Source organism: Dama dama, chromosome 33 (assembly GCF_033118175.1).
Source record: "Dama dama isolate Ldn47 chromosome 33, ASM3311817v1, whole genome shotgun sequence".
NCBI lineage: Eukaryota > Metazoa > Chordata > Mammalia > Artiodactyla > Cervidae > Dama > Dama dama.
Window position 1 is genome coordinate 55,887,062 of NC_083713.1, and position 23,189 is coordinate 55,910,250.

The window sequence follows — 23,189 nt, forward strand, 5'->3', positions numbered from 1 at the left end:
CTTAAAGCTCAACATTCAGAAAACTAAGATCATGGCATCTGGTCCCATCACTTCATGGGAAATAGATGGAGAGACAGTGGAAACAGTGTCAGACTATTTTTTGGGGCTCCAAAATCACTGCAGATGGTGATTGCAGCCATGAACTTAAAAGACGCTTACTCCTTGGAAGGAAAGTTATGACCAACATAGATAGCATATTAAAAAGCAGACATTTCTTTGCCAACAAAGGTCCATCTAGTCAAGGCTATGGTTTTTCCAGTGGTCATGTATGGATGTGAGAGTTGGACTGTAAAGAAAGCTGAACGCCAAAAAATTGATGCTTTTGAACTATGGTGTTGGAGAAGACTCTTGAGAGTCCCTTGGACTGCAAGGAGATCCAACCAGTCCATCCTAAAGGAGATCAGTCCTGGGTGTTCATTGGAAGGACTGATGCTGGAGCTGAAACTCCAATACTTTGGCCACCTCATGTGAAGAGCTGGCTCATTGGAAAAGGCCCTGATGCTGGGAGGGATTGAGGGCAGGAGGAGAAGGGGACGACAGAAGATGAGATGGCTGGATGGCCTCACCGACTCAAGGGACATGAGTTTGAGTAAACTCCAGGAGTTGGTGATGGACAGGGAGGCCTGGCATGCTGCGATTCATGGGATCGCAAAGAGTCCTACACGACTGAGCGACTGAACTGAACTGACCACAGATAATATCACAGCAGAGGAATATAAAACACTTTATAATCTTATATAAAAATGACATACAATTGTAGCATATCTTGAAAACTAAAACTCTTGAGTAAATTTTTTATGTAAGAAATGATGCACAAAGTGTTTATTCCTTATTCTTCAAGGTGAGTTGAAAACAATACCAAAATTGCTTTACTTTATTGCAGAGTGGAAGTAAGTATTCATGAGATCCATAATCATTGATAATTCAAATCAGTCGACCATAAGGTGGATCTTTCCTGTTTAGCTTACTTAGCATTTATACTTTGTTCTTTGAATTTGCAAAGTGCTTATCAGTCTTATTAGTTAACCCTTGTGATATATCCATGAAGTAGATGGATGGCAAGCATTAGTGTGACATACATTAGTGTTCTCCTTTGCGAAATGCCAACAATGAAGCACATGGAGGTTAAATGATTGCTGCATGATTGCCCATCAAACCTAACAACAACAACAACAAAAATAAGTATTGGTCTCAATTTCCTACTTTCTAACCCTTAGCAAATAATAAGGATAAAACTAAGCATAACATCATCTACAAGAATTCAATGTGTAGTCTCCTTTAAAAATGAAAGCTCTCAAATGCATTTTCTTAGGATACTGAAAATCTATCCAATGAGCAAGTAGATGATATACATATTTCTTTGTCACTGCCCCATTTAAGATGGGATCATCTTAAAAAGCTATGACATAAATTGTTGTGGAAAAGATCGATTAGTTTAAAAGCTTTTTCCTTTTAACAGATCAGATAGTCATTATATCTCACCCTTTTGTGTGTGATCCTCATTGAGCCATTTTAATCATTTATTCATTTGAAAAAATTTCACCAAAACTATGAGGTTTTACAAATCTATTTTTCACCTCTTTTTTTTTGTTGCTAATCACTGGATTTGAACTTCTGGGAACTGTTAATTGGTACCTGTTAACTGATAACTGTCTGACGCTGGAATCCATTTCTCTAGATTTTTTTTAAGAGCTCTTCAATTCTCCTCATGGATCAGACTCACCCCTTCATTTATTGAATTATTTCTTTTATTTGAGTACATCATTAAGCAATGTCTGTGAGATATGAAAGAATGATATTTTTGAACCTGAGGGTAAAGTGAAAGATATTGTAGTCAGTTTGATAGAAAGAAGCCTCAGTGATTCACTTTTTAGATAAATCAATCCTTTAATTTCAAATCTGTTTGCAAGATTTTATTCCTTTTCTTATTTTACACTTTTATTTGGAAATGAATACAGAGAAAAAAGTGTTTAGAGTATAATTCATAGATTTTCCTTGCCTCTTTTATAACATAATGACAAACTGGTGGGAAGTACAGTTAAATGGAGTTTGACACAATGAAACTTACAATTATGTATTATACACCTCTCTTGAACCCAAACATGGGAAATACAGCTCATTGAAATAGTCGAAGAATATCATAATATAATGACTGATATTTGCATATGATTTTGCATTTCACAAAGTACCCATACATGCAGTATTTATTTTGATCCTCATATTAAGTTTGAGGTGTAGCATTATATATTATCATTTATAGTTGACAGGTAAAAAAAACCCAAAGAATCTGAGACTTATCCATGTCATAAGGTTGATAACTTATAAGTCCTACCACCAGGACGTGAAGTCCAGAGGATTTCTTATTGTTATTTATTCTAATTATTTTATGCTATTAATCCATGGAGAATATTCATGAATAAATCTTGGAGTATATACAATAAAACATGTTGTTTCTAAAACAGCAAATATGAAAGTCTTGACTGAAAAAAATACCAATAAAAATCTTGATAAATATTTCTCATATTAACCTGCAAAGATATAGACCAAAATATCTGATATTTTCAATATGCTGTTGAAACTTTTCATTCTCTAATCTATAATTAACGAAGTGAGTAGTTTCCAAATGAAAATTGATCCAAAATATTTCATCCGATTATTGCACAAGAGCTAAATTTACTTTTAAAAGCTTCAACGAATAACTTTTTCCAAAAGTACTGGAGTGTAAATTCAGTGCTTGTCTACTCATCCAGGAATCTTGTTATACAGCCCAAAAATGTTGGTACTTCATATATCACCCCAGTGGGCCATTGATGAGAGTTAATGTGCTTCCAGAACAACCCATTTCATGACAAACAAAGTCTGTCTGTGTTATGAAATCATGCCTGCAGGTAGCAAGTCTTTAATGACAACCTGTTGCCTATAAAATCAAATCTAATCAAGTAGATTCCTGCAACTTGGTCAACTTTATGATGGTAAGCATAGTATATTATTAATTGTTTGAGTTCTCTGTACATTTTATTGTAGTTTCTTATACGTAGTAAGAGTGTAAATAAACTGCATTGGATAGATTGCAGTTTGAGAGTGATAATTTGGAAGTGACTTTTGACGTCAAGGTAGATTTTCACATAGTCAGGCATCTTCTTTCTCTCTACTTTTTCACCAATAGTGTATAGGAAGATGCCCAGTAAGATCTGTAGCTGTAGTCTGTGGTTATTAGATAAAAGAGCTAAATGAGTCATGGGATCCCAAATATATGATACATCACAACGTTGTTAAAAATCTGACAGTGAAGTTAGACACTGTGGAGAATAAAATCCACTATTATGCAATCTCCATCACCCAAGAAATGTAGATTTTGAATTCAGAAAAAAATAAACAATGGGATGTTTCTTATGAAACATAAAACTAGACTCTTGATTTTTTGTAATATTTCAAATTTCTCAGAATCAGGCTTTTTAAGAGCAATTTTATATTTCTTTGCCTGAATAAAGGGACTGTTAGTAAAAAATGGTTTTAAAAACTCCACTCCCTTCTTTTGATTTTCAGAGCTTCCCTGATAACTGAATAATCATATCACATAAGACATCAAGACATAAGAAATGTGACTTCATAAAGGCAAAAATCTTTCCTGGTCTCAGACTTCTCTCTCGGCTCTAACTGCAGCCTGCTTGTCATTACATGCTTTGTCTGCAATTGGTAAAGAAAGTAGCAAGGGATCCTGATAAATCCATCCCTCTTATGTTAAGAGTTCATCTCCTGAGTCTGAAGGTAGTTTTTAGAATTAACCCCCCCCAGTGTTAGTGTGCCTTGACTCATTGGTGGATGTAACAAATCAGTGACAGTTGAGTTAGAATTCTTTACCCTTGACACTTCAAAGTGCTGCTCAGCCCAGTGAGTTAATGGATACTGCAATGGCATATTACAGCATCCTGATTTTCAAATACTTTCATACCTAAGAACAGAGTGACAGGACACTTTAAGTCATCAACCAGGAAAGATTTCTCCACTCATGCCTTGAAAATGGGAATAAATGTGCAAATCTCTAGAATTGTGCTTCCCTTCCCATCTATCTTGTCAAAATGAAAATCGACATGGGAATCAAGTCAAATGTACTTCAACAGATTAGAAAGAAATAATGTGTATTTTTCCTCTTGAGTCACACAGAGCAGCTATCACTTCTTGCTGTGCCAATTTGTCTTGGGCTAGTGATTCTGAAGGTGAAATTGTGAAGGTCCTATGAATGAGAAATTGGTATTATAATAGAACACAGAAAGAGCAATGTGTGTAGAATAAAATGTAGATTGCATTTTTTTCAAGAATATGTAGTGTTATATTGAATACTTTGAGAATTAATTTAAAAAGAAGCTGTAAAATTATACATAAAATATTTTTCTAATATAAAATCAAGAAAATGATGTAGTTTTTAGTCTTCATTCTGTTTTCTGTTATTTGAATCACAAGTCACTCTGTAGCTTCCTTGTGTAAGAAAGTGTATGTGTGTGGTCAGGGAGGTTTCACAGGAGGGTCAGGGAGGCCTATGAGAACGAACAGAAGATATAACTAAGGAATAAAACCTGAACGATTTGAAGAATGGATTTTGGTCAGTGTCAAAGCCAAATGTGATTCACTGTAAAAACCACTCATTCATCACACTGCCTACATGTTTGCTTTCTCTACTAACACTCTTATGTTCCCTTTACTATCCCCTACCACCATGATAATTTACTCACTCCTGTGCAGATCCTTATTCTTTTTCAAGGAAATGGCATGCTGTTCTCATTTCTAAACTGCAATGTAATTTTCTTCTTATTATTATTATTTTTTTTTTTTTAAGGAAAACGCATTGGCCTATTCAAAGTGAAGGGCAGATAGTTCTTAATTATGTTTTGCTTTGGTGAGATCACTTTTTGAAATTCATCAGGGTGACCTATATTGAAAACCCAAAATATTGTACTTTCCCCTTACCCCTCGGGACTCACCAGCAAGTCAGGTTGTCTAGGAAAATCTCATTACTGTAAGACTCACTGTCTAAGCCACTATTAGCAGAGAGAGAAAGCAGGGATGAAAGTAGCACAGGTGACTGTCTGCAAATTGACACATATTAACTGCCTTTTTTTTTTTTGTCCTAGTTCTGGTGGAATACTGGAGAGCTGCAGAAAGTCCTTTTCAGATTAAACATAGAGAATTGAGTTGAAAGATGATACATACCTTGTATGAATTACTAGTGCCACACAACAAGTGCATCCATAAGTAAAATTAATCTGATCCGAGACTACATCCCTAGGAATGGTTTTAAGCAAGCTCTAGCATGTTCTTGAAGCTGACAGTTTATTTAATTGTGAAGGCTATTAGCATACTTGATTGCAGTAGGCAGAATTCTATGAGATTGTAGAACCTTATACATAACCACAGGTTTATCTTTATTTCTCCTTGTATTCAACTGGGGATACTAATTTAATTCATCTACAAAGCACTGGATTTTATTGTGGATGGAGTTGGTTTCTTTCCAGGAATCAATTCCCATTTTAAAAGGAGGCCTAGAGTGTCTGGGCTTCAGCCAAATGTTCCTGAGAAGAGGGTGATTAAAATGGTTTCTAATCCCATGGTGAATATTTTCCTCATAATTCTCGCATTCCACCTTGAAGGGATAAGACAAACCACCCTGCTGGATTGTAGATTTCTGAGATTGTTTTAAAATGTATTAATCTAAAACAAATCTTAATATGTATAAAAAGAATTTGAGGAGAACATTAGCTTGAGTCGGACTTACATACAACATTGAGGCTAATAAAATATTTATTTTTGGAAAGATAACAGTACATGTTCTGGGATTATGATCATTTCAGTTAAAAATAAGATTTTGTTTTACTTGTGATCACTAAGAATTTAGAATTTTTATTGCACTTAAACTTTATTAAGTCTTTACTTTCAATGATATTTCATAGTGTAAGTTTGAGATCAACTAAAAATAGATGCATTTTTGAAGGAGTAGTAGAAGTAAAAATGATAATTTTCCCTATGGGACCTCAACTTTGAGGAGTAACAGGTACACATATCAACACCAAAACCACAAATATTAAAATTTATGAGTGATATAGGACACTTTATTAGTTATGATTTACCCAAAAGTTTTCTTGTCCAGTCATTTTTAATTTCTGTAATTGTAAGATACAAAGAGCCCTAATCTTTCTTTCTTTCTTTTTTTTTTTTTTTTTGTTAATCTTTCTATTGGTGACTTCTCAGTATCCACATTTTAAAATTCAGGCAACTGCTATAACTGTTTTTGACATTTTAATTCTATTACATTTGATACTTAAATTTCAGTCTTTAAACTGTTGTATAAATCTATCCATTTCAGGCAGGTGACTCAGCAAGTGTGATTGTCCCTTGTAATTTCTTTCCATTGAAAAGCACTAAAGGAATTTCAGTCTGTGATGCGTAATCTTGTATAAGAAGTCTGGAAATCAAATTGGCCTCAAGTGGGAGAAATTTAAATATCATGACCAACCTATAAATATTATTTCTGTACTCCAGATGGGTAAATCAAAAAATCAGAGGAAATTATCATATTCAGTGAAATCTAACAAATAAGGCGAGCAAAGTAGGAAGGCTATGATGTAATCACAGGCCTCATAGAGTCCTTGGAAAAAGGAAGAAGTGATGAGGATGGGTTGATTGGGCAAAGCTTTAGCATCTCCCGTTTAGAGCAAAGCAACTTCATGTACAAATGATGATTTATGTTGGAATCTTAAGTAAAAATTTGTTATAATAAAAGATAAAGATCTTAGAAAATGTGCTGTGCATACAGTGATGAACAATTCTGGTTTGCATAGAACTAAGGTCATTTAGGACACAAGAGTTTCAGTGCTATAATAGGGAAAATCCCAAAAAATGAAAATGAGTTGATCACCCTACTAGTTCACCTTCCTACCCTATACTGACTTGTTGAAACCTGAAGACTTAGCAGATGGGAAATAGTACACACTGAGGACTCTTAATTTATGTGGAACATGACCTTGGTCCATAGCTTCATGTGATGAAGCATTGAGAGAATATGCATATCTCCCTAGGTTTTGACAGCACAAAAGAGATATAACTGTGTATTGACCCATCTGAATTTTTCTGTGCTCCCTCTTCAGAAACATGCATAAATATCTGTATCAGTTCAGTTCAGTTCAGTCAGTTAGTCGTGTCTGACCCTATGTGACCCCATGGACTGCAGCACACAGGCCTCCCTGCCCATCACTAACTCCCGGAGTTTACTCAAACTCATGTCCATTGAGTCAGTGATGCCATCCAACCATCTCATCTTCTGTCGTCCCCTTCTCCTCCTGCCTTCAATTAAAATTCCATTTTTATAAATAAATATCTTGTGTTGCTGTTGGTTCAGTTGCTATGTTGTGTCTGACTCTGTGACCCCATGGACTGCAGCACTCCAGGCCTTCCTGTCCTTCACTGTCTATCAGAGTTTGCTCAAATTCATGTCCATTGAGTCAGTGATACTATCTAACCATTTCATCCTCTGCTGCCCTCTTCTCCTTTTGCCTCAATCTTTCCCAGCATCAAGGTCTTCTCCAATGAGTCAGCTCTTAGCATCAGGTGGCCAAAATATTGGAGCTTCAGCTTCAACATCAGTCCTTCCAATGAGTATTCAAGGTTGATTTCCTTTAGGATTGACTGGTTTGATCTCCTTGCAGTCCAAGGGACCCTCAAGAGTCTTCTACAACACAACAGTATAAATGCATCAATTCTTTGGCCCTTAATCTTCTTTGGGATGAACCAACTCTTACATCTGTACATGATTACTGGAAATTATTGACTCTATGGACCTTTGTTGACAAAGTGATGTCTTTGCTGCTTAATATGCTATCTAGGTTTATCATAGCTTTCCTTCCAAGGAGCAAGTGTCTTTTAATTTCGTGGCTGCAGTTATTCTCCACAGTGATTTTGGAGCCCAAGAAAATTAAATATGTCTCTGATTACATGTTTTCCCCTTCTGTTTGCCATGAAGTAATAGGTATGCCAATAAGTATGCCATGATCTTAGTTTTTTGAATGTTGAGTTTTAAGCCAGCTTTTTTCACTCTTCTCTCTCAGCCTCATCAAAAAGCCCTTTAGTTCCTCTTCACTTTCTGCCATTACAGTGGTATCTGCACATTTGGGCTTCCCTGGTGGCTCAGTCTGTAAGGAATCCACCTGCAACATAGGAGACCTGGGTTCGATCCTTGGGTTGGGAAGATCCCTCTGGAGGATGACATGGCAACCCACTCCAGTATCCTTACCTGGAGAATCCCCATAGACAGAGGAGCCTGGAGGGCTACAGTCCATGGGTTCTCAAAGAATCGGACATGACTGTGTGACTAAATACATCTACATATCTGAAGTTGTTGATATTTCTCCTGGCCATGTGGATTCCAAGTTGTATACATATGCAGATAGTAAATTTATATTGTTTTATTTTTTTTATTTCACTAGAGCAAGGGCTTTAACTCCACTCACAGTAAGAAATGAATTATATAATGCCACCAGTACACAAACCTTGTATAACTGTTATAGAGGTTTCACAGAGCATTTCATTAGCTGTTACTAGTCTTCAGAATAGCACAGAGAGAGACTTCAGGTGCTGCTGAAGTTCAATATCATAGACTTCCATTCCTGGAGTCTGCCCCTCACATTTCTTATTTATTTTATGGCCTGAGGCTGTGGTTATCAAACTAGAGGGGACATGAACATCACTGTGGAGCATATTAAAATTTACAATATGATGGTACATCACAGAGACCTTTGTTTAGGGCTTGATTCTGAGCTGGGACCTAGGGACTTGTTTTTAACAAGTAAGGTCAACACAGAGTTTCTCTCTCCATGCTAAAGATCACTATTTCAGGGCGATAGTACTGAGCTATCCCATGGATTCTACATCATCATTGATTTATTGTTCTGCTGTTAAGTTATTCAAGAAACTAATATGTGTTCCATATCTATGAGAGATACTCTGGGTACCAGTGTCCCATTGCTGGAACGGAGTTGAAAGAAATGCAAAAATTGGAATATAATATCATCACTCTCATTAATAAATTTATATGAATGCATCTCTTCAATGTAAGATTTTATTTTGTTTCCTCTGAACAACAGGTAACCATTAGAGAAATGTATGCAAAAATATAACACCATTTATTGCTGATTATAACTATTAATTTAACATGACAAGGGTGAGACAAGGATGAGACAAGGTTTCAGGAGTCTGTTGCAACATCCCAGGTGAGTGATGGTTGGTTAATGTACTAAAGAATAAGACTGAAGATAGTTGTGGGTGCTTAGGACACAACAAGCTGTGAGAAGCATAATTTCTCATTGTTAATAGGTGAGGTAGACAAGCAGATGGTCATCCCGATGCAGTGCAACATGTTCTGTGCTAATGGTATTTATAAGTTACAGTGATTGCAAAAGGCAGCAACCCACTCAGAAACACTCTGGTATGCATTGCAGCTGTGTCTCAGAGCAAGGATTAGAGGGAATGAGGATGAGCATTTGACCCCCAAATCAAGGTGGCTGGAAAATAAGATGAGCTCAGAATCTTGAATTGCCTTTTAATAAATGTCAGGATATGATGCCATTTAACATTGTGATAAGCAACAAAGTGTGACTTCTTTTTTATATCTTCGGTAGTGAAACCCATAAGGATGTAAATCTAGATTTACAAAGGGTAGGGATGTTACAGTGTCTTTCCCAATTTTTATAATATTTTTTCATGGTTTAACAGAATCATTTGTTGAAAATCCTCAGGACCTTCTCTAAGACAGCCTGGAGATTGATGACTCTCCTCCCTCTGACATTCCTGTTCAGTTAGGTAGAGGTCAGGGAGACATCTGCTTCATATTTCACCGGTGAGTATAAAGGACTTCAGTGGAAGTGAAGTTCCCTAATTTTAGGTCTTGGCACACAAAAGCAAATTCTCCTTCACTTACTTTATAAAAAGAAGTGCCAATTAGTCAACTTTCCCAATCAATTTCTTCATTTTAGATTTTCCTTTAAAGTCTGCTCTCAATATTTATTGTCTTATTTTGCTAGTTTTAACTCCCCTTTCCAACATTTCTGTTTGCCTCTTTTATATACAGCTTGATTTTGGATCATATGCAATGGAGGGTCTCATTAAATGCTGAGCAACCAGTTTTGACAAACTCTACTTTCACACAAGTTACACAAGAGAAATACATAATATAATTTTTTATGGTTGACTGCGTTGAGAAAATTTAGCACACCAGTGGCATAATTCATTTAAGAGAAAAAAGCCTCTTTGGCTGACTTATTACCTAAGTGCAGCTCTGTAGCTGGAAATAAAGTTTGAAAGCTTCTACATACATAAGGAGTTCAAATGGATTTGGGTCACAATAACGTGACTAAGTTTAGAATCAGAATTTAAGGGATTTCCCTCTAACGAGCAACAATAGCATTCACTGTATGTCTGTCTCTTATGTGACAAAGTCCCTCTCCTATACTTTAAACATGCCATCTCATTATAATTCTAAAAGCCCTATCATATGAACACTGTTATCCCCATTTACAGATGAGAAAGCTGAGGATGAAGAAGGTTAAATAAACTCCCACAGCGTCACAGCACTGGTAAACATTGAATCCAAGTCTGTTAAACTCCATAGCCAAGGCTTTTCCTAGGACTTCTGCAAATTTTTTACTTCTCCTCCTGACCAGAAGATTTGTTTATCATTGAGTGCCTGCAACCCATCTATTTGATGTTCTGTTTGTTGGTGCAAGCAAGAGTGAGTAGTAAAAGTACAGCAAGTGGTAATCTGTCCAAAGAAAAGCAATCAGAAGATTTCAGACTCAGAAACCCCATGCTGCGATCCTACTCATAGAGCTATAGATGACGAGTAGGATGGGAGCCAGAGCTGATTTTGATGCTGGTACTCAAACACATGGGAATGTGTATTCCTTGCCAAATCATTTATTTGCTGTTGTTTGCAAAGTCTAATTGTATCACACTACAGAGTGTGAAATGCTAAATAAAATGTGCCTTTGCCATATCTATCTATATATAGAGAAAGCTTTGATTTCCTCAATGCAATATTTGCATATATCCAATATAGTTGTAAAAATAGAACCACACTGCTGTGACATTTTAAGACAGAGTCATTTCACAAGTAAATGAGAAATAAATATGAGACCTATAGCTTGGAATATATTATGCACTATTTTCTACTGATTCCTGGCCTACTCCCTTTAACCATCTAATTCATTTCTTCATCTATGTTAGGGCTTTTTGTTGCAAGAAGTAAACTTAGTTATTCTTCTTTAGGAAACAAAATGGATAGAAAGTGGTTAGCTATGAGAAGAACAATGAAACTTCAAAATGCATAGGCATGAGGCCCTTGGATTACTAACACTATCTCATCTTCACTGCTTTCTATGATTCTTTACTCTTTATCTGTGAACTTTTTCTCATATTCAGCCCACCTGGCAAGCAAAAGACAGTCATGCAATGCTTCCAAGTTTTCATATGACTAGGTTATAATAACAACATGAAAGGACAGATTTATTCAAATCTTCACTATTGGCCCAATTAATGTGGTCTGGTGCTCAGAAAATACAAACATGATTTGGGATAGCCCAATTTGGTGGTCATTTGAGAATCACCCTCAGTATAACAAATACCCCAAAGATGATACACTGCAGCTTCTTTTGTTGACTCGAAGTTACGGCTTCTATGCCCAAATTATCTTCTTGTTTCTATATTTCTCTATTTGTAATAAACCTTATCTGATTATATTTCTCTACCCACAGGAGGAATCTTGACAAGGTTGATGTGAACACTGTGGCTTTCCAATTAACAGGCCAAAATGGGTTATACATGACTGACCATTTAGGTCATGACAACTAATGTCAATTAACAAAGTTTAAATTAGTCACAGTGACATCTTGCTGTGATTAGAGAAGCTCTGTTTTTGTCATTTATTACCTAACTTATAACCTACTTCCAGCCTATATGATCCCTACATAAAAGCCCTACTATCTACCTTTTAACATAATAGTTTTCTCATCTTCTTGATGTAATTATTTTGTTTTCTGTTAATGGTAAAAATTTAAGGCCATCTGTTTTTACACTGTATAACTTATAACCATGGGGGTGGCATTCAAATGGTTTTGTCTAAATACTCATAAGTGTCCTACAAGAAGGACTTGATAGCTTTAGCAAAAATATTTCCTCTTGACTGAAAGGATGTCTTTTGGAGGCCTTACATCAGTACTAGTCTGAACAAGGTCTATTTTCCCTTGATCATATTCAATAAACCATTTTTTCCTCAGATGTCACTGCCTTCCTGCCATTATTACCTTAGGACTAGACTGTAGAATTTGATCACTAACCATTTAAGCATTTGTATCACCTCTTCTATGAAATATCCATAATAAGGTTTCAACTCAAATTTAACTTTCATTCCTCTATATAGATCACTTACCAAAGTCATCCTTTCCCTTTTCAACTTAGCCTTAAACTTGTACACTGTTTTCCTCTGTAATAATTTGAAATAGAGATATATATGTAAATTAGATATGCATAAATACACCCTCTTGAATGCAGTAGAGAGCAAGGAAGCTATGGACAGTCACTAATGCAGACTCAGGCCTTGGAATGTCTTCTATCATACAGTGAAAAAAATTTACAAATTAACTTGAACTTTAAATTTTATTCTCTTTATATTGCAGTCCTCTCCTAAGACTACATTGCAGTTTCAGTAAATAATTCCACATAACTATCACAGTCTATTGTGTTGTTCCAACAATCGTGAAAGGATACAAAGAATGATTTTTCCCAGCCTCATATCATATTGGGCTCTGAAAGAGAGTGCATGGCGGCAGCCCTGGGTGCAAGGAAATGCAGATTCTCCAGTTCCCAGCAGCAGCTGGGGCGAGACCTTCAAACCCAGAGGAGCCGCAGAAGACATTTGCCATGCACTCTTTAAGACCAAACTTCTCTATAAATTAATGCCAACTTTGGAATGGGTAATAAAGAGGCATCTTTTATTTTATTTTGTGGATTGTTGTACACACAAAGTTGAGTTAACATTAAAAAGAGAAAGATAAGTTTTATATTTAACTATAAAGACTCAAGTTATTTCATGGAAATTTAAAAAACAACGACAACAACCAGATAGTATACTAATATTCCATAAAATCAGGCCAGTGAGAATAAGTGGTTACTGTAAGAAAAGCATAACAGTTAGAGCAAATAGAGGACTAAGACCACTCTCCAGTATCTGGCTCCAAATTGTGGTTGTTAGTCAAGCAACTTTGGTAGGAAATAGAAAGGCAGGGCCTTCAGCTTCTATAATGGAATGAGATCTAACCAGATAGTTTTAACCAGAAAAATGCTGAGAGGGTTGGGATAATTTAATAATGCTTTGATGGCTAAAGATCAAATTCCTAACAGAGAAAGCAGAGAAAAAATTATATGTACTAGAATTTTAGCAATAATAACAGGGTACTATGGAAGTTGTCATCAAGCTTGGAGGTACCCTCCCAAGGAACTGCTCAGTTGTCAGGAGTAAAGGAGAAAAAAGTCTGTTGGGAATGAAATGTTGGCAGTGTATAATTTCATAGTTTCTGTGACACTCAGAATTGTCAAATTTAAACTCATAAAATGTCTGATTTGGGTATTTCAGATTTTTGTTGTTGTTGTTTTGTTTGTTTCTGTTGAAAGCAAAAAGTTTATACCACATCTTGTGGGACAGAATTTAAGCATTAGGCATCAATGAAAGGGTAGGAAGAAGAGGCATCAGAGGAAGATTGTAGATGGACAATAATAATAGTTAAGACCTGGATTTAATAAGCCATGAAACTAGGAGTTGAGCCAAGGTGGTAGCCATAAAATGAGGACTAGAGATACCAAGTATAATGTAGTTTACATAAAACTTGCCCTTATATTTTATTTTTTAACTGAAGTATAGTTGATTTGCAATGTTGTGTTATTTTCTGCTATATAGGAAAATGACTCAGTTATCCATATATGTACACTTATTTTTAATATTCTTTTCCAATATTGGTTTATTAAATGATAGTTGTTGTTGTTCAGTTGCTAAGTTGTATCCAACTCTTTGCAACCCCATAAACTGCAGCATGCCAGGCTTCCCTGTCTTTCATTGTCTCACTGAGTTCACTCAAACTCAAGTCAATTGAGTCAAGGATGCCATCCAACCATCTTGTCTTCTGTCGTCCCCTTCTCCTCTTGCCACAGTCTTTCCCAACATGAGGGTCTTTTCCAAAGAGTCAGCTCTTCACATCAGGTGGCCGTGTATTGTAGTGTCAACATTAGTCCTTCCAGTGACTATTCAGGGTTGATTTTCTTTGGGATTGACAGGTTTGACCTCCTTGCTGTCCAAGGGACTCTCAAGAGTTTTATCCAGGACCACAGTCCAAAAGCATCAATTCTTTGGCACTCAGCCTTCTTTATGGTCCAATTCTCACATCTGTACATGACTACTGCAAAAACCATAGTTTTAACTATATGGATCTTTGTTGGCAAAATTATGTCTCTGCTTTTTAATACACTTTGTCATAGCTTTTCTTCCAAGGAGCAAGCATCTTTTAATTTTGTGGCTGCATTAACTATCCGTAGTGACTTTGGAGCCCAAGAAGATAATATTGAAAATAATTCCCTGTGCTTTATTGTTTATCCATTGTATGTATAATAGTGTGCCTCTGATAATCTCAAGCTCCCAATTTATCCCTTCTCCAACCCCCTCCCTCTTGGCAACCACAAGCCTGTTCTCTATATTTGAAAGTCTGTTTCTGATTTGTAGATAAATTCATTTGTGTCATATTTTATATTCTACATATAATTGATATTATTTGGTATTTGTCATTCTCTCTTGGACTCACTTCACTCAGTATAATGATCTCTAGGACCATTTCTGTTGCTGCAGTTAGCATTATTTCATTCTTTTCCATGGCTTCCTTATCCATTTATCTGTCATGGGACATTTAGGCTCTTTCCATGTCTTGGCTATTGCAAATAATGCTGCTATGAACATAGCGGTGTGTGTATCTTGGCATTATAGTTTTTTCCGGATATATGCCCAGGAATAGAATTGTTGAATCATATGGAAATTCTATTTTTAGCTTTATGAGGAATCTCCATATTGTTCTGCATAGTGGCTGTACCAATTTACATTCCCACTAACAGTGTAGGGGGGTTCCCTGTTCTCTACACCCTCTCCTGCATTTGTCATTTGTAGACTTTTGAATGATGACCATTCTGACCAGTGTGAGATGGTACCTTACTATAGTTTTGATTTGCATTACTATAGTAATTACCAGTGAGTAGTAACTGGGCAGATGGATTTTCTTCCCCCCAAGTTCCCTATATGGTTATCAAGCCCAATCAAATTTGAGAACTTTGACACAGAAGTGCTGAATTTCTACTCAAGAATTACAGCCTTAACTTCAACTGGATAAATGAAGGCAGAATTTTTGTAGTTTCTGGAATTTGTTTCTTTATGTTAGCATTTTTTATATATTCATTATATCCCTTAGGGAATGCATTTCTTTTAGATACCAGTATTATATTAGGTACTGAAGTGATGAGGAAAAAATCTTAGCTCCAGACTTAATGTAGTTGATAGTATTATGCAGGAAATGTATGAGTCAAAAGTCACTAAAATAAAGATATAATTACAAATTGTAACACATGTTTTAAAGGAAAGGTGTAGGTTTTGATGGGCATGTGATAAGGATCCCTGATTGAGATTGATGAGGGAGTGGGAATAATTTCTATGGAATTCTTTAAGCAGAAACCTAAAAGGATGAATTATGAATTATTATATTTAAAACGGGGTAGGAGGTAACTGGATTCTGAGCAGAAGAATCAACTCGTACAAAATCCTGGACTAAGAAAGAATAGCCATCTATTTGAGGAAATGAAAAAACACATCATGTTGGAAGAGAAGATGAAAGATTAGTAAGAAGTAACAATGGAGAAGTAACAAATGTCAGTTGAAGCAGGGTTTGGACACCTTGCTAAGAGTTTAGATTTTTTAATTGCTATTTTTTTCTTCATAATAGGTACTATTAAAATAACACTGTTTTTGTGGCAAAGCAAATTGCACTACACAGAATAGCATTTCAAAGTTATAAAATTAAGGACTTGTTTCTAAAACTTATTTCTTGGAGTACTACTGATATAATTTGTAGGAAATGTACAGTGCCTGGAGTTACTATTTTTTTTTTTTTAAATAGGATTGACCAACCATTAGCAGCAGACAGTACCGTGAAAACACACTTACAAAACAGCAGTGATGGCTATGAGGAAAGAGGGCTTAGATCATGACTAGACCTTCTTCCTAGAAATATCCAGCTTTAAGCTTCAACTCTGAGTAACAGTGCACCCAGTTCTTGATGTCTACGTGACATTAGTGGATTACCCCGGACTATTCAATGTTTCTTATTAGGTTTTAATGTTATAGTATTTTTAAAATAACAGTTTCCTGATTTATTGACTGGTTTTCTGGGATTTAGGATTTGGAAAAACACTTAAATTTCCAGAGAAATGGCAAAAGAATAAGTGCATGAAACACTCAGTGTAGGAAAGTATGTTTATTCCTATTGCTATTTAAAACAGGTTATAGGATTATGGGTTTTTTTGTTTAGTTCTAATATTTGATGAACATTAAGTACTTAAAATAGTACCTCAAAAGCATTAAATGCTGAATTATTTTATGTGTAATTATTATTGTTGAAGCAACTATTTGACGAAGTAGTTTCTTACTGAGCAAAGGATCTGGTTGAGAAAAAAGGGGAAAAGTGGAGTTCCATTTGGGGTGTGAAGTTTAAAACGCCTATTGAATCCTCTAAGGGAGATATCAAAGAATTAGTTGGGCTTAGGGTGGGTGTAGTTAGTAAAAGTCTAATTTGGAGAAATACATATTACTTGTATATCGATTGTATTTAAATTTACAAGTGAGATAAAGCACATACACAAGTAGTACAGTGTGGGAATGAAGAAGGCCAGCCTTAGGTGCCAACTGAGATGTCTGGTTGTCTGTATATCCCCTGAACTGCCTTTTACACCTATATCTTTTTAACCTTTTAATGAAAGTGGGCTGCTTTTTAGTTTTTCCTAAAGGTAGGCTACCTGGGCTTGGAAAATTACTTGGTGTAGAACCTAATAAGCTGCCTAACTCTTGTTATTCTCTCCTTGAGCCTGAACCACCTAACCTCAAGTCTTTTGCTAAGCTCCTGTCCCAATTTGATTGGATTCAGAACATTGTCATTGACCTTAAGAGCTGCCCCTTTTTTACCTACTCTGCTGCATTACTGCACTGGGCAGTCTTGACCACACACTGAATCAAGCCCTTGATGGCCATATGATTTTGAAGCCTTTTTTGTTCTTGATCCACCCTATCTTCTGTTTGTGTACTTCTCAGAATTCATTATGATCATCTGCATTATGATATTACCAATGTGTTGACAGTATTTGCATAAGGCAGTCAATTTATGAGAGGAGGCATTGAATCATGAAGAAAAATAAATGTATTTTGTATGATTTCTGTTTTAAATATTTTCTATACCTTAGCTTTATTGGTCATACAGAAATATCACAGGATGGAGCAAGAAGAATTTGTTGTGATTTACCTAACATGAGTTTTACTATCAATACACAGTATAATTTTAGGCAAATAATAATATCTTTGTTTTTCATCTGAAAATTAAATGTGATAGTATTCTCACAGGTGCCTCCAACATATTCGTAGAACACAACAAAGTGAAGTCGCTTTATAAATTGCAGTTGCTAAATGAATTAAATCTGTTATTGACATGAGTGATGAACATATTTTCAGAAACAAAATAGTTATTTTTCTTCTCTGTTTATTATTTTTGTATTTAACATACATAATTACTTTAAATTTATTTTCTTAAGTAAAAGAAAAAAATTTAAGTACTTTGAGTGCTATAGACAAAATATGTTCTTTCAAAAGAAGCTTTAATTCCAACATGAGTTGATTTAGAGATAGGACACATGAGGAAATAATTAATGTTAAATGCAGTGGAGAATTAATTCAATATAATTAGTATTTTTATGAGAGTAAACATAAGAGTGTTCTATCTCTGTTACACATAAAGAAGAAGTCACGAAGGCATACAGCAACAAGGCAGCTATCTGAGCATTAGGAAGAAAGCTCTTCCAGAAACCAAACCCTGCTGGACCTTAAACGGGAACTTCTAGATTAGAGACACATAAATTTCTTTCTCTTTTACAAAAATTATTTATGTTTCAGATGGATCATGGTGGAGAGGTCTGACAGAATGTGGTCCACTGGAGAAGGGAATAGATAACCACTTCAATATTCTTGCCATGAGAACCCTATGAACAGTATGAAAAGGGAGAAAGATAGGACACTGAAAGATGAACTCCCCAGGTCAATAGGTGCCCAATATGCTACTGGAAATCAGTGGAAAAATTACTCCAGAAAGAATGCAGGGATGGAGCCAAAACAAAAACAACACCCAGTTGTGGATGGGACTGGTGAAAGAAGCAAGGTCCAATGCTGTAAAGAACAATATTGCATAGGAACCTGGAACGTTAGGTCCATGAATCAAGGCAAATTGAAAGTGGTCAAACAGGAGATGACAAGAGTGAACATTGACATTCTAGGAATCAGCGAACTAAGATGGACTGGAATGGGTGAATTTAACTCAACCATTATATCTACTACTGTGGGCAGAAAACCCTTAGAAGAAATGGAGTAGCCATCGTAGTCAACAAGATTCCAAAATGCAGTACTTGGATGCAATCTCAAAAATGACAGAACGATCTCTGTTCGTTTCCAAGGCAAACCATTCAATATCATGTTAATACAAGTCTATGCCCCGACCAGTAACACTGAAGAAGCTGAAGTTGAACAGTTCTATGAAGACCTACAAGACCTTTTAGAACTAACATCCAAAAAGGATGTCCTTTTCATTATAGGGGATTGGAATGCAAAAGTAGGAAGTCAAGAAACACCTGGAGTAAGAGGCAAATTTGGCCTTGGAGTACAGAATGAAGCAGGGCAAAGGCTAATAGAGTTCTGTGAAGAGAAGGCACTGGTCATAGAAACACCCTCTTCCAACAACACAAGAGAAAACTCTACTCATGGACATCACCAGGTGGTCAACACCAAAATCAGACTGATATATTCTTTACAGCCAAAGATGGAGAAGCTCTATACAGTCAACAAAAACAAGACCAGGAGCTGACTGTGGCTCAGATCATGAACTCCTTATTGCCAAATTCAGACTGAAATTGAAGAAAGTGGAGAAAACCACTAGACCATTCAGTTCAGCCCCTCAGTCGTGTCCGACTCTTTGTGACCCCATGAACCGCAGCACGCCAGACAACCCTGTCCATCACCAACTCCTGGAGTCCACCCAAACCCACGTCCATCGACTTGATGATGCCATCAAACCATCTCATGCTCTGTCGTCCCCTTTTCCTCCTGCCCTCAATCTTTCCGAGCATCAGGGTCTTTCCCAATAAGTCAGCTCTTCGCATCAGGTGGCCAAAGTATTGGAGTTTTGGCTTCAAACATCAGTCCTTCCAATGAACACCCAGGACCAATCTCCTTTAAAATGGACTGGTTGGATCTCCTTGCAGTCCGAGGGACTCTCAAGAGTCTTCTCCAACACCACAGTTCAAAACCATCAATTATTTTGCTCTCAGCTTTCTTGATAGTGCAACTCTCACACCCAAACATAACCACTGGAAAACCAAACCTTGACTAGACCGACCTTTGTTGGCAAAGTAGTGTCTCTAATTTTTAATATGCTATCTAGGTTGGTAATAACTTTCATTCCACGGAGAAAGCATCTTTTAATTTCATTGCTGCAACCACCATCTGCAGTGATTTTTGGAGCCCAGAAAAATAAAATCAGCCACTGTTTCCACTGTTTCCCCATCTATTGCCAGGAATGATGGGACCGGATGCCATGATCTTAGTTTTCTGAATGTTAAGCTTTAAGCCAACTTTTTCACTCTCCTCTTTCACTTTCATCAAGAGGCTCTTTATTTCTTCTTCACTTTCTGCCATAAGGGTGGTGTCATCTGCATATCTGAAGCTATTGATATTTCTCCCAGCAATCTTGATTCCAGCTTGTGCTTCCTCCAGCCCAGCGATTCTCATGATGTACTATGCATATAAGTTAAAAAAGCAGGGTGACAATATACAGCCTTGACATAGTCCTTTTCCTATTTGGAAGCAGTCTGTTATTCCATGTCCAGTTCTAACTGTTGTTTTCTGACCTGCATACAGGTTTCTCAAGAGGCAGGTCAGGTGGTCTGGTATGCCCATCTCTTTCAGAATTTTCCACGGTTTATTGTGATCCACACAGTCAAAGGCTTTGGCATAGTCAATAAAGCAGAAATAGATGTTTTTCTGGAACTCTCTTGCTTTTTCGATGATCCAGCTGATGTTGGTAATTTGATCTCTGGTTCCTTTGCCTTTTCTAAAACCAGCTTGAACATCTGGAAGTTCATGGTTCACATATTGCCAAAGCCTAGCTTGGAGAATTTTGACCATTATTTCATTAGCGTGTGAGATGAGTGCAATTGTGTGGTAGTTTGAGCATTCTTTGGCATTGCCTTTCTTTGGGATTGGGATGAAAACTGACCTTTTCCAGTCCTGTGGGCACTGCTGAGTTTTCCAAATTTGCTGGCATATTGAGTGCAGCACTTTCATAGTATCATCTTTCAGGATTTGAAATAGCTCAACTGGAATTCCATCACCTCCACTAGCTTTGTTTGTAGTGATGCTTCCTAAGGCCCACTTGACTTCACATTCCAGGATGTCTGGCTCTATGTGAGTGATCACACTATAGTGATTATCTGGTTTGTGAAGATCTTTTTTGTACATTTCTTCTGTGTATTTTTGCCACCTCTTCTTAATATCTTCTGCTTCTGTTAGATCCCTTCCATTTCTGTCTTTTATTGAGCCCATCTTTGCATGAAATATTCCCTTGGTATCTCTAATTTTCTTGCTCAACTATGACCTAAATCAAATCCCTTATGATTATACAACAGAAGCGAGAAGTAGATTTAAGGGACTAGATCTGATAGACAGAGTGCCTGATGAACTACGGACAGAGGTTCATGACACTGTACAGGAGAAAGGTATCAAGACCATCCCCAAGAAAAAGAAATGTAAAAAAGTGAAATGGCATCTGAGGAGACCTTACAAATAGCTATGAAAAGAAGAGAAGTGAAAAGCAAAGGAGAAAAGGAAAGATATACCCATTTGAATGCAGAGTTCCAAAGAATAGAAAGGAGAGATAAGAACGCCTTCTTCAGCGATCAATGCAAAAATAGAGAAAAACAATACAATGGGAAAGACTAGAGATCTCGTCAAGAAAATTATTGCTACCAAGGGAATATTTCATGCAAAGATGGGCTCAATAAAGGACAGAAATGGTATGGACCTAACATAAGCAGAAGATATTAAGAAATCGTGGTAAGAATACACAGAAGAGCTGTATAAAAAAGACCTTCACGACCCAGATAATCACAATGGTGTGATCACTCCCATTCACCTAGAGCCAGACATCCTGGAATGTGAAGTCAAGTGGGCCTTAGGAAGCATCACTACAAACAAAGCTAGTGGAGGTGATGGAATTCCAGTTGAGCTATTTCAAATCTTAAAAGATGATGCTGAGAAAGTGCTGCATTCAATATGCCAGAAAATTTGGAAAACTCAGCAGTGGGCACAGGGCTGGAAAAGGTCAGTTTTTATTCCAATCCCAAAGAAAGGCAATCCCAAAAAATGCTCAAACTACCACACAATTGCACTCATCTCACATGCTAGTAAAGTAATGCTCAAAATTCTCCAAGCCAGGCTTCAGCAATACGTGAACCATGAACTTCTAGATATTCAAGCTGGTTTTAGAAAAGGCAGAGGAACCAGAGATCAAATTACCAACATCAGCTGGATCATCGAAAAAGCAAGTGTTCCAGAAAAATATCTATTTCTGCTTTATTGACTATGCCAAAGCCTTTGACTGTGTGGATCACAATAAACTGTGGAAAATTCTGAAAGAGATGGGCATACCAGACCACCTGACCTGCCTCTTGAGAAACCTGTATGCAGGTCAGAAAGCAACAGTTAGAGCTGGATATGGGACAACAGACTGCTTCCAAATAGGAAAAGGACTATGTCAAGGCTGTATATTGTCACCCTGCTTTTTTAACTTATATGCATAGTACATCATGAGAATCGCTGGGCTGGAGGAAGCACAAGCTGGAATCAAGATTGCTGGGAGAAATATCAATAGCCTCAGATATGCAGATGACACCACCCTTATGGCAGAAAGTGAAGAAGAAATAAAGAGCCTCTTGATGAAAGTGAAAGAGGAGAGTGAAAAAGTTGGCTTAAAGCTCAACATTCAGGAAACTAAGATCATGACATCCAGTCACATCACTTCCTGGCAATAGATCGAGAAAGAGTGGAAACAGTGCTGACTTTATATTTCTGGAGTCCGAACTATCTGCAGATAGTGATTGGATTCATGAAATTAAAAGATGCTTTCTCCATGGAATGAAAGTTATGATCAACCTAGACAGCATATTAAAAAACAGAGACACTACTTTGCCAACAAAGGTCCATCTAGTCAAGGCTATGGTTTTTTACAGTAGTGATGTATTTATGTTAGAGTTGGATTATAAAGATAGCTGAGCACTGAAGAATGGGTGCTTTTGAAATGTGGTGTTGGAGAAGACTCTTGAGAGTCCCTTGGACTGTAAAGAGATCCACCCAGTCCTTCCTAAAGGAGATCAATTCTGGGTGTTCATTGGAAGGACTGATGTTGAAGCTGAAACTCCAATAATTTGGCCACCTGATGGGTGAACTGACTCACTGGAAAATACCCTGATGCTGGGAAAGATTGAGGGCAGGAGGAAATGGGGATGACAGAGGATGAGATGGTTGTATTGCATCACCGACTCAATCGCCATGGTTTGGGTAGACTCTGGGAGTTGGTGATGGAAAGGGTTGTGTGGCGTGCTGTGGTTCATGGGGTTGCAAAGAATCAGACATGACTGAGCGACTGAGGTGGAACTGGACTGGAAGGATAATTGCTTTACAATATTGTGTTGGTTTCTGCCACATTTCAACATGAATCAGCCATAGATATACATAGGTCCCTCCTTCTTCAACC